This window comes from Manis javanica, chromosome 14 (assembly GCF_040802235.1).
Source record: "Manis javanica isolate MJ-LG chromosome 14, MJ_LKY, whole genome shotgun sequence".
Classification (NCBI taxonomy): Eukaryota; Metazoa; Chordata; class Mammalia; order Pholidota; family Manidae; genus Manis; species Manis javanica.
The window spans coordinates 64,521,672-64,533,083 of NC_133169.1; the positions used below are offsets into that span (position 1 = coordinate 64,521,672).

Below are 11,412 nucleotides of genomic sequence, written 5' to 3' on the forward strand. Positions count from 1 at the left end.
CAACTGGAACTTTTTTGTACCAGGATGTGGAGGCATACTATTAAATAATTTTTTTGGAAAAATCATTTTAAATTTAAAGTATTCTAGATTTAAAATTTCATTTTATATTTGACAAAAAGTAACAGTAGTTAAAGTACTAATTTTACTGTAATGAACACTAAAAAATATCTAGAGGGATCAATTTATTCTGTGGTACACAAATTGTTCAATTAACAATGTCAGCTTTTTTGAGGTGAGTTTCAGTGGGAGAAAACATTATTTTTATTGAATTTAAGGTGCTCCACTGATTATGATTTTTAGTGCTTTTATTATAGTATTACATTCCTATCTGTTAGTGTTGAATTTAGCATTTAGAATACTAAGGTGAAAGTGTATAAAATGTTAAATGAAATAACAATTAATGAGAAGTAGAGAATGAATAATGAAGAGCCTCAAGATGAAATTAAAATTAAAATAATGTTGAGTCTTCAAATAAGGCATGTTACATTTTTCAACCCCTAAAATATTAATGACATATGAATCAGATTGTATCTTCAGCGACTCTATGAAGCATTATTTCTTAATCATTTAATATATCATATTAGGAGTGATGGTCAGATATGGAAATCTATTTATCATGATGAACACCTGGGTTTTTCTTAGTCTGTCACTGAGAGGCTGCTACTGATCTTACAAAATGAAGCATTTACAATATTTTAACAGGGACATCACCATATGTATATCAAATCTAATTTTATCATTATGAACATGTGTTTTAAGTCACCCCCAAATTTTTACAACTTTGACTGGAATACGTTCTAAACTTAATATTGTTTTCATTAAAATATGTCGAATTATTTCCACTAATATATTAAAATTGCTTTATATTATGACTTTCCCAAACCTAACAACAATATGTACTGAAGATGTTCACATTGTCCAGCACCATGGAGAGAAGTGGAACATAATATTTTAGAGAATTAGAATAAGAAGACTGTGTGTGATAGAATATTGTGTAGTAAGGGCTTAATATTTTACCACATTTGCATGAAGGTTGATGAACAAAATCTGTACAAACGTGTCAATGTGTTACTGCAAAAAGAGGAAAATTACACTCGGCAGACCAAGACTGAAATTACCTCTGGCTATAAATGGTCCCTTCTACCCCACCACATATTTGCATTCATCTTATGTTAGTTATAGAAGGAGACAGGAAAACAGATGGAGAATAGGTGTACGTGGAAAATATCATGCTTGCAAGTTCATGCATTGCGGGACTGGAAGTTCAGACATGAAAAAGAAAAAAGATTATAGAGAAACAGTTTTTAACTTATTAGATATGGGGAAAAAGTCAGATAAAATGGGAAATAATAATAATAAGTGATAAATTGATGAATATGAGGCCAACAATCTTAGATCATACCCTGTAGAATTTGATACCTAAGGTATGTGTCATATAGAACAATAATGCATATATGAATAAAACCACCTACTTTTATGATAAATAATTTGAGTATTATGAACGTGAAAAACGTAGTTACATCTATCTCTATATTAAAATGTTAAATGTAAGAACATCTCCAGATTAAGTATTTTGTAGAGAGAATATAGGTTAAATAGTTTATAGGATTGAGGAAGGTCTGTAATTCATTTTTTTAAAGAATTGTTTACTGTTCAATTTATTGGAAGATATGCTGAAACAAATGTTAGTCACGGGATAGGATGTAAGGACATTAAGATTAGGACACAATTTAGCAGTTATCAGTCTGTTTCTCAGGATTTATTTGTAGATATGGGGAGGGTGCTTTTCATCAGGACACTTACGTTAAGTTCGGTTCAAATTTTCAGTCCTTCAGCATCTTTCACAGAACATATTTGGGTAATAAAAATGGCACGTGCATGTGCACTGAGTATAACATGGTTCAGTAAAGCAGTGTTATTCAGGTACTGTTGGTGATCAAGCCACATGGCAGGAGTAATATTTCTATTAAATAGATTGTGTGATGACTATATGAATATAGAACTATGTTGTAAGTTGAATATGGAAGGACTTGAAAATGACGTTTAATTTCTCTTTTTTTTTTTTATTACAGATTTATGTCTCCAAGCACAACAAATCTCACAGCTGTGGCAGAATTTGTCCTCACTGGATTTTCTACCAATGAAAATATGCACATGTTGCACTCAGTGCTCTTCACCTTGATATACTTCTTTGCACTAATGGAAAACGTCCTCATTATCATGATCATAACTTTGGACAAGCGTCTCTGCACCCCATGTACTTTTTCCTGAAGAATTTGTCTTTCTTGGATCTCTGCCTAGTTACATTCACAATCCCCAAATCCATTGCCAACTCCTTGACTCACAGTGACTCCATCTCATTTCCTGGCTGTGTAGCCCAGGTCTTTCTGCTTGTGTTTTTAGCGACTGCAGAGCTGAATCTCCTCACCGTAATGTGCTTTGACCGCTATGCTGCCATATGTCACCCCCTGCACTACAAGGTCGTCATGAATGTGAATATGCGTGTTCAGTTGACAGCTGTGTCCTGGCTGGGTGGGGGTCTGATCGCCATAATGCACACAGCCGGTACCTTCTCCTTATCCTACTGTGGTTCTAACGTGGTCCATCATTTTTTTGTGATATCCCACAGTTATTGGCTATTTCTTGCTCAGAAAACATAATAAGAGAGATTGTACCTATATCCTCATTAGTGTGGTATTGGATATCTGCTGTTTTATTTTCATCATTGTTTCCTACGTCTACATCATCTCCACTGTCAAGAAAATGCCATCAACAGAAGGTCAGTCAAAAGCCTTCTCCACTTGCCTTCCACGTCTGATTGTGATTGTGTTATTTCTCTCCACTGGTTTCTCCACTTATCTGAGGCCGATTTCACAGGCTCCTTCCATTTTTGACCTTGTCATTTCTGTGTTCTACACCATGGTGTCCCCAACCTTTAATCCCATGATATATAGTCAAAGAAATAATGCCATAAAAAAGTCTCTGGGAATGTTGCTGAAGGGACTACTCACCCAAAATCATTAGGTATTCCAGCTTTTATTTAAATAACAATTATCATCAATAATTGTATGTCCATTATTTGGTAATATTTTTACTTAAAATCCTTTGAAGACTCGTTTTAGAAGATTTATATGTTTGTAACAAAAATGATTGTGAGGTATAGAGATTTTCCACATAACCCTTATACCCACAAATGCATAGCCTCCCACAAGAGCAATATAATTAACTAGAGTCATACTTCTTTTAAACCAAGAATGTAACGTTGACATCTCATAATTACTCAACATCCATAGTTCACATTAGGGTTTCCATCTCAGTGTTTTCCATTCTGTGAGTTGTATAAATGTAGAACGACATTTACTCATGAGTATAACATCACACGGAGCATTTTACTAACCCCAAAATCTTCTGTGCTTTGCCTGTTTTTCTCCCTTACTTCCATCAGCTTCTGGCAGCCACTGAATTCTTCCATTCTCCATAGTTTTGGCTTTTGTAGAATGTGGTATAGTTGGAATCATGCAATAAAGAACATTTTGAAATTTGCTTCTTTTATTTAATAATGGACATTTAAGTTTCTCCATCTCTTTTTATAGCTAGATGGCTCGTTTCCTTTTATTTATGAATAATATCCCATTGTCTGCATGCACCACACTCATTTATCTTTTCACCTGCTGAATGCTACCTTGGCTTATTCCAAGTTTTAGCAACTAAGAATAAAGCTGCTATAGATATTCTTTTGAATTTTCGTTTGTGTACATAAGTTTTCACCTCCTTTGGGTAAATACCGAGGAACATGTTTGCTGGACCACATGATAAAAGTATATTATGGTTTGTAAAAAACCCACCAAAACTGGCTTCCAAATGGCTGTACCATTTTGAATTCTTGTAACTAATATGTACGACTTCCTGGTGCTGCACCTTCTCGGCAGCATTTCTATTAATATCTGGAAATGGCCATTCAAATTGTGTGCAGTGGTATCTCATTCTTTTTATTTTTATTTTCTTGAAGACATATGATATGGAGAATCTTTTCAAATCTTTATTTGACAACTGTCTGTCTTCATCAGTGAAGTGCCCAATTTTCAAAGGGACTGTTTGTTTCCTTATTGTTGAATTTTATTTGTTCTTTGCATATTTGAATGAGGGTCTTTTATCCTATATGTCTTCCACGAATTATTTCTCCCAGCATGTTGCTTGTCTTCTCCTTCTCTTGATATTTTCTTTCTCAGAACAGGAGTTTTTAATTTTACTGTAGTCCAGGTTACCATCATTTGATTTCACGAATCCTGCCTTTGTATCTAAAATGGCATCATACAACTAAGGTTATCTATGCTTTCTCTTAGGCTATATAGCAGGGTTTTATACTAAAATGCTTTGCATTCAGGTCTAAGATCCATTTAGAATTAAATTCTGTAAAGTGTGTACAGTCTGTATCTGGACTGTTTTTTCATGCCAAGTTTTTCCAGCAACATTATTAGTTGAATAGATAGTCTGTTCCTTTGTCAAATATGAGTTGATTATATTTACAAAGGTCTATTTCTGAGCTTTCTATTCTATTGCATTGACCTATTTTATGCTTTTTCGTCATTACCACACTATCATGGTTAATGTAGCTTCTAAATAAGTCCTGACGTTGGGCAGTATCAATCCTCTAACTCTGTTTTTGTTCTTGATTTTGTGATGTGACTGGTTTTGCTTTTTAAAACATTTTTATTGTGGGATGATTGACAAATATAATTGTATTTGTGTATATTTATTGAGTCATTATGTTGTACATCTGAAACAAATATATTGTATATCCTAATAATAAATAAAAATAAAGTATTCAATGTGAAAATTTTATATACATATATATATTTATATGTAAGTATATATATTGTTGAATCATTACCAAGATGAGGATAGTTAATGCATCATCAACTCACATAGTTCACATAATTAACTCATTGAGAGTTAGTGATAATTTATAAGATTTATTTTAAGCAACTGTTAAATATAGAATACCATATTATTAACTATAGTCACCACGCTGTACATAAGATCCTTTGAACTTTTCCTTCTAATTAAAAAGTTTTACCTTTTGACATTCATCGCCCATTTTCCCCTCACTGAAGCCCGAGGCAGCTACCACCATATTATCTGTAAATATGAAGTTGTTTGTTTGCTTGTTTTTTTATATTCCACATGTAAGTGAGGCCATGCAGTATTTGTCTTTCTGTCTGGCTGACCTCACTTAGCATAATGCCTTCTGGATTCCCCCATTTGGTAACCAATGGCAAGACTTTCCTCCTTTTTATCTTTGAATGATATACCATGGATGTCTGTGTGCATAATTTTATTTGTGCACTTATCCATCAAAGATATTTTAGGTTGTTTCTATAGCTGATCTTTTGTGAATAATGCAGCAATGAACATGGGTGTGCAGATCCTCTTTGATACACTGATTTCCATTCTTTCACGTACATCACAGTAGTGGCATCACTGGATCAAATGGGGTTTATGTTTTAAGTTTCTGAGTCACCACTGTGCTGTATTCCATACATAGACTTCTCCATTTCACATTTACATCAACAGTGTCTGAGGGATACCTTTTCCCATATCTTGTTGATATTTGTTTTCTGTCTCACAACAGCCATGGTGAGGTATATGAGGTGATACCTGGTCGTGGTTTTGACTTCTAGTTCTCTGTCCATTAGTGATGTTGAGACACCTTTTCAATACCTGTTGGCTTTTTGCATATCCACTTTGGAAAAATTATACTCAGGTCCTGTTTTCATTTTCTATTTAGATTATTTGCTCTTGTGATACTGAGCTGCGTATGTTTCTTTAATATATTTTGGATATTAAGCCCTTATAATATATGTGGTTGGCAAATATATCATCCCTTTCCATAGAATGACTTTTGAACCACAGAAAATCCATAGTTCTGCTGTTTACACCATATAGATTCACAGATAAAAGCCTCTATTTGTCTGTCCTACAATCTGGAGAACTGAAATGTATGCAAGCTGACACAGTCATCAGGTAATACTATAATAACCTGTCAATTCAGTCCAGTGAATGATTTGGCTATTACTATTTTAGTTTTATCAGCACAGGTTGGTTAATCACCTCAGCATCCTAAAGAAAAAGAGTTCAGTTTTAATGTTAGGGCAACAAGGATCAGAAAAATGTAGAATAAAAATTACAGACACTATTCTAAATTTTCTGAGATAACTGTGAAATTGGAAGGGTGTATCTTTGTGCCTTCTATTAGCACTGTGAAAGAGATGATTCTGAGACTGAACACAAAGATCTAGAAGTTTAGGAAATATTCTAAACAAAAGTCTGGGAACAGACAGAAAAAAAGAACTCTGAGGCAATAGTGAAAAAAGAAAGATAAGTACTTATTTTTTAGAGTAGTAAATCTTTCTGTTCCTGCACTAGTCAATGTTGAACTTCCATTCTTCCACTTACTGCCACTATTCTTTACTTGCAAGATGAGCTAACTCTTCATTTTTCTTTCCAAACACACTTTTTATGCGTTGGCAATTTAGTTAGGAATTATCTCTTAATATCTTACTTGTGTAGGTTTACAGATACTTAAGTCAGTGGAAAACTGACTTATTCACATAGTGTGAAAGTACAGTTAGGAATATTAATGCAGCATCAATCAACCCAAATGTCCATAGATGGATGGAATTAATAAGGAAAATATTATACATTCAAAGGAATATATTATTCACCTTAGGAAGGAATGAAATTCTGACATATTTGCAGCGTGGTTGATTGTTGAGGATGTTATGTTAAATGAAATACGCCAGTCACAAAAGGGCAAATTTTGTATAATTCCACTTATCTGATGATCCCATAATAGTCTAATTTAAAGAGACAGAATAGTAGTAAGATGCCTGCCAGTTACTGGGGGTAGGGGGGAAAGAGGGTCACTGTTTAATGGGCACATATTTTCAGTTTGAGAATATGCATAGAGTCCTGGCAATGGATATTGCTGACAGTAGTGGGAAAAAATGCAAGTATGCATGTCACTCTACTACAGAATACTTAAAAATGGGTACAATAGTAGCAAAAATTATTTTAAGAAAATGACCAAACTCCCTACAATGACTAAACTACAGATTTTTAAATACTCATTTGCCTTATCTTTCATTGTTTTTTTTTTTTTTTTTTGAGAGGGCATCTCTCATATTTATTGATCAAATGGTTGTTAACAACAGTAAAATTCAGTATAGGGGGGTCAACGCTCAATGTACAATCATTAATCCATCTCAAGCCTAATTCTCGTCAGTCTCCAATCTTCTGAAGCATAACGAACAAGTTCTTACATGGTGAACGAATTCTTACATAGTGAATAAATTCTTACATGGTGAACAGTACAAGGGCAGTCATCACAGAAACTTTCGGTTTTGATCATGCAATATGACCTATAAACAATCAGGTCAAATATGAATATTCGTTTGATTTTTGTACTTGATCTATATGTTGATCCCCCATTTCTCCTACTATTATTATTATTTTTATTTTTAATAAAATGCTGAAGTGGTAGGTAGATGCAAGATAAAGGTAGAAAACATAGTTTAGTGCTGTAAGAAGGCAAATGTAGATGATCAGATGATCAGGTGTGTGCCTATGGACTAAGTATTAATTCAGGCTAGACAAGGGCATCAAGACATCCACGGATGCAGAAGATTTCTCTCAAAGCAGGGGGGGTGAGGTTCTGAGCCTCACCTCTGTTGATCCCCAAATTCTCACCTGATGGCCCCCCTGCGACTGTGCCTGTCTTAGGTTGTTCCTCCCTTGAGGAATCTTACCCGTCTCTGGCTAACCAGTCATCTTCCGGGGCCATACAGGGAAATGTAAAGTTGGTAAGTGAGAGAGAAGCCATATTGTTTGCAAAGGTTAGCTTTTTACTTCTTTGCAGATTTATGCCCTGTGGCTTCTATGCCCAGCACTTGTCTCAAGGTATCTTTACCACCTGGAGGAATTATGATACTCGGTAAATTCGATATGAGGCACGAATTCTATTTAAGGGTTGTAATTAGGAAGGAAGAAGAAAAGCTATAGATGTAGCATACGAAGGAAACTTGGGAGGATTGATTATTTCTTTGACATATCTTCTTGTATAGTACCTTAAGTATGTATAGGTTTTAAACTACTAACTAATTTGCACACATATATTAACATAATAGGAATACGGTGACATAAACAAAGCAAATCTATAATTACCATCCATCTCCAGTGAAGCCAAGAAAACCATTTAGGCACCCTAGGCATTTGTGAAAATTTATCTATGATATGATGGATATTGTCCAACTGTACTTGAACCATCAGACAAATTAAAGCAGCCCATTTCTGGGATCTGTTCAAATCCCATATGTTCTTTTAACCATAGATAGTCTATAGTCATGAGATTTTGGAGTGCTACAACTTGCACCCCTCCCAACTCCTGGTTGAGTTCCAACAGTACAGGTCCGGTCAAATTCGTTGTCTCACTGTATGCACATGCCAGCCTAGACATCTCCCTCCTCATTCTTATGGCAAGTCCAGGAGATGGTGGGCTGGATGCAGCCACAACCGCAGCATCATCCGAATCCCTGTGGAGGCTTTTTGATGATCATCCCCCGGCACAAGTCCTCCAGAGAGTGCTGATGCCGGAAGCTCCTCCTCATATCGTATCTTAGTTCATTTTCTGGGTATCCAAGCTAGGCCTTGATCTCCTGCATAGAAACAAACAGACCCTTTGCCCACACTTTGACATGCCCTCTATACCACTGTGCAGAACTCATTGGAGGTCAGCACACAGTAACTGCTTTTTTTTTTTTTTTTTTAAATTAAGAGAAAGGAATATTATCAGAAAAGAGTACCTCCATAGCTGATCATCTGACACCCTTTAAGTGATCAACATTAAGGATATTTAAAGCATGCGTTGATCTTTGATTTACCAATAGTTTTATCCTGTTAAGGAGTAATCCCCCTTTTCCTTCTTTCTTTCTTTCTTTCTTTCTTTTTTTTTTTTTTTAATTTTTAATCTACACTTACATGAAGAATACTATGTTTACTATGCTCTCCCCTATATCAGGTCCCCCCTAACAACCACATTATGGTTACTGTCCATCAGCTTAGCAAAATGTTGTAGAGTCACTACTTGTCCTCTCTGTGTTGTGCAGCCCACCCTCCCCTTGCTCCCTCCCCCCCATGCATGCTAATCTTAATAACCCCCTTTTTCTTCCCCCCCCTTATCCCGCCCTGCCCACCCATCCTCCCCACTTCCTTTCCCTTTGGTACCTGTTAGTCCATTTTTGGGTTCTGTAACTTCACTGCTGTTTTGTTCCTTCAGTTTTTCCTTTGTTCCTATACTCCTCAGATGAGTGACATCATTTGGTATTTCTCTTTCTCTGCTTGACTTATTTCACTGAGCATAATACTCTCCAGCTCCATCCATGTTGCTGCAAATGGTTGGATTTTTCCACTTCTTATGGCTGAGTAGTATTCCATTGTGTATATGTACCACATCTTCTTTATCCATTCATCTACAGATGGACATTTAGGTTGCTTCCAATTCTTGGCTATTGTAAATAGTGCTGCGATAAACATAGGGGTGCATCTGTCTTTCTCAAACTTGATTGCTGCGTTCTTAGGGTAAATTCCTAGGAGTGGGATTCCTGGGTCAAAAGGTAGGTCTGTTTTGAGCATTTTGATGAACCTCCAAACTGCTTTCCACAATGGTTGAACTAATTTACATTCCCACCAGCAGTGTAGGAGGGTTCCCCTTTCTCCACAGCCTCGCCAACATTTGTTGTTGTTTGTCTTTTGGATGGCAGCTATCCTTACTGGTGTGAGGTGATACCTCATTGTAGTTTTAATTTGCATTTCTCTGATAATTAGCGATGTGGAGCATCTTTTCATGTGTCTCTTGGCCATCTGTATTTCTTTTTTGGAGAACTGTCTGTTCAGTTCCTCTGCCCATTTTTTAATTGGGTTATTTGTTTTTTGTTTGTTGAGGCGTGTGAGCTCTTTATATATTCTGGACGTCAAGCCTTTATCGGATCTGTCATTTTCAAATATATTCTCCCATACTGTAGGGTTCCTTTTTGTTCTATTGATGGTGTCTTTCGCTGTACAGAAGCTTTTCAGCTTAATGTAGTCCCACTTGCTCATTTTTGCTGTTGTTTTCCTTGCCCGAGGAGATATGTTCAAGAAGAGATCACTCATGTTTATGTCTAAGAGGTTTTTGCCTATGTTTTTTTCCAAGAGTTTAATGGTTTCATGCCTTACATTCAGGTCTTTGATCCATTTTGAGTTTACCTTTGTATATGGGGTTAGACAATGGTCCAGTTTCATTCTCCTACATGTAGCTGTCCAGTTTTGCCAGCACCATCTGTTGAAGAGACTGTCATTTTGCCATTGTATGTCCATGGCTCCTTTATCAAATATTAATTGACCATATATGTTTGGGTTAATTTCTGGGGTCTCTAATCTGTTCCACTGGTCTGTGGCTCTGTTCTTGTGCCAGTACCAAATTGTCTTGATTACTATGGCTTTGTAGTAGAGCTTGAAGTTGGGGAGTGAGATCCCCCCTACTTTATTCTTCTTTTTCAGGATTGCTTTGGCTATTCGGGGTCTTTGGTGTTTCCATATGAATTTTTGAATTATTTGTTCCAATTCATTGAAGAATGTTGCTGGTAATTTGAGAGGGATTGCATCAAATCTGTATGTTGCTTTCGGCAGGATGGCCATTTTGACGATATTAATTCTTCCTAGCCATGAGCATGGGATGAGTTTCCATTTATTAGTGTCCCCTTTAATTTCTCTTAAGAGTGACTTGTAGTTTTCAGAGTATAAGTCTTTCACTTCCTTGGTTAGGTTTATTCCTAGGTATTTTATTCTTTTTGATGCAATGGTGAATGGAATTGTTTTCCTGATTTCTCTTTCTATTGATTCGTTGTTAGTGTATAGGAAAGCTACAGATTTCTGTGTGTTGATTTTGTATCCTGCAACTTTGCTGTATTCCGATATCAGTTCTAGTAGTTTTGGATTGGAGTCGTTAGGGTTTTTTATGTACAGTATCATATCATCTGCAAATAGTGACAGTTTAACTTCTTCTTTACCAATCTGGATTCCTTGTATTTCTTTGTTTTGTCTGATTGCCGTGGCTAGGACCTCCAGTACTATGTTAAATAACAGTGGGGAGAGTGGGCATCCCTGTCTGGTTCCCGATCTCAGTGGAAATGCTTTCAGCTTCTCGCTGTTCAGTATAATGCTGGCTGTGGGTTTATCATATATGGCCTTTATTATGTTGAGGTACTTGCCCTCTATTCCCATTTTGCTGAGAGTTTTTATCATGAATGGATGTTGAATTTTGTCAAATGCTTTTTCAGCATCTATGGAGATGATCATGTGGTTTTTGTCTTTCTT

The 11,412-nt window shown here is 36.0% G+C and overlaps 1 pseudogene; it reads left to right on the forward strand.

Moving 5' to 3' along the window:
- Positions 1-3,024, forward strand: part of LOC140846040 (olfactory receptor 14A16-like) — a 186,812-nt pseudogene extending 183,788 nt beyond the window's left edge.
- Positions 3,025-11,412: the final 8,388 nt, after the last annotated feature.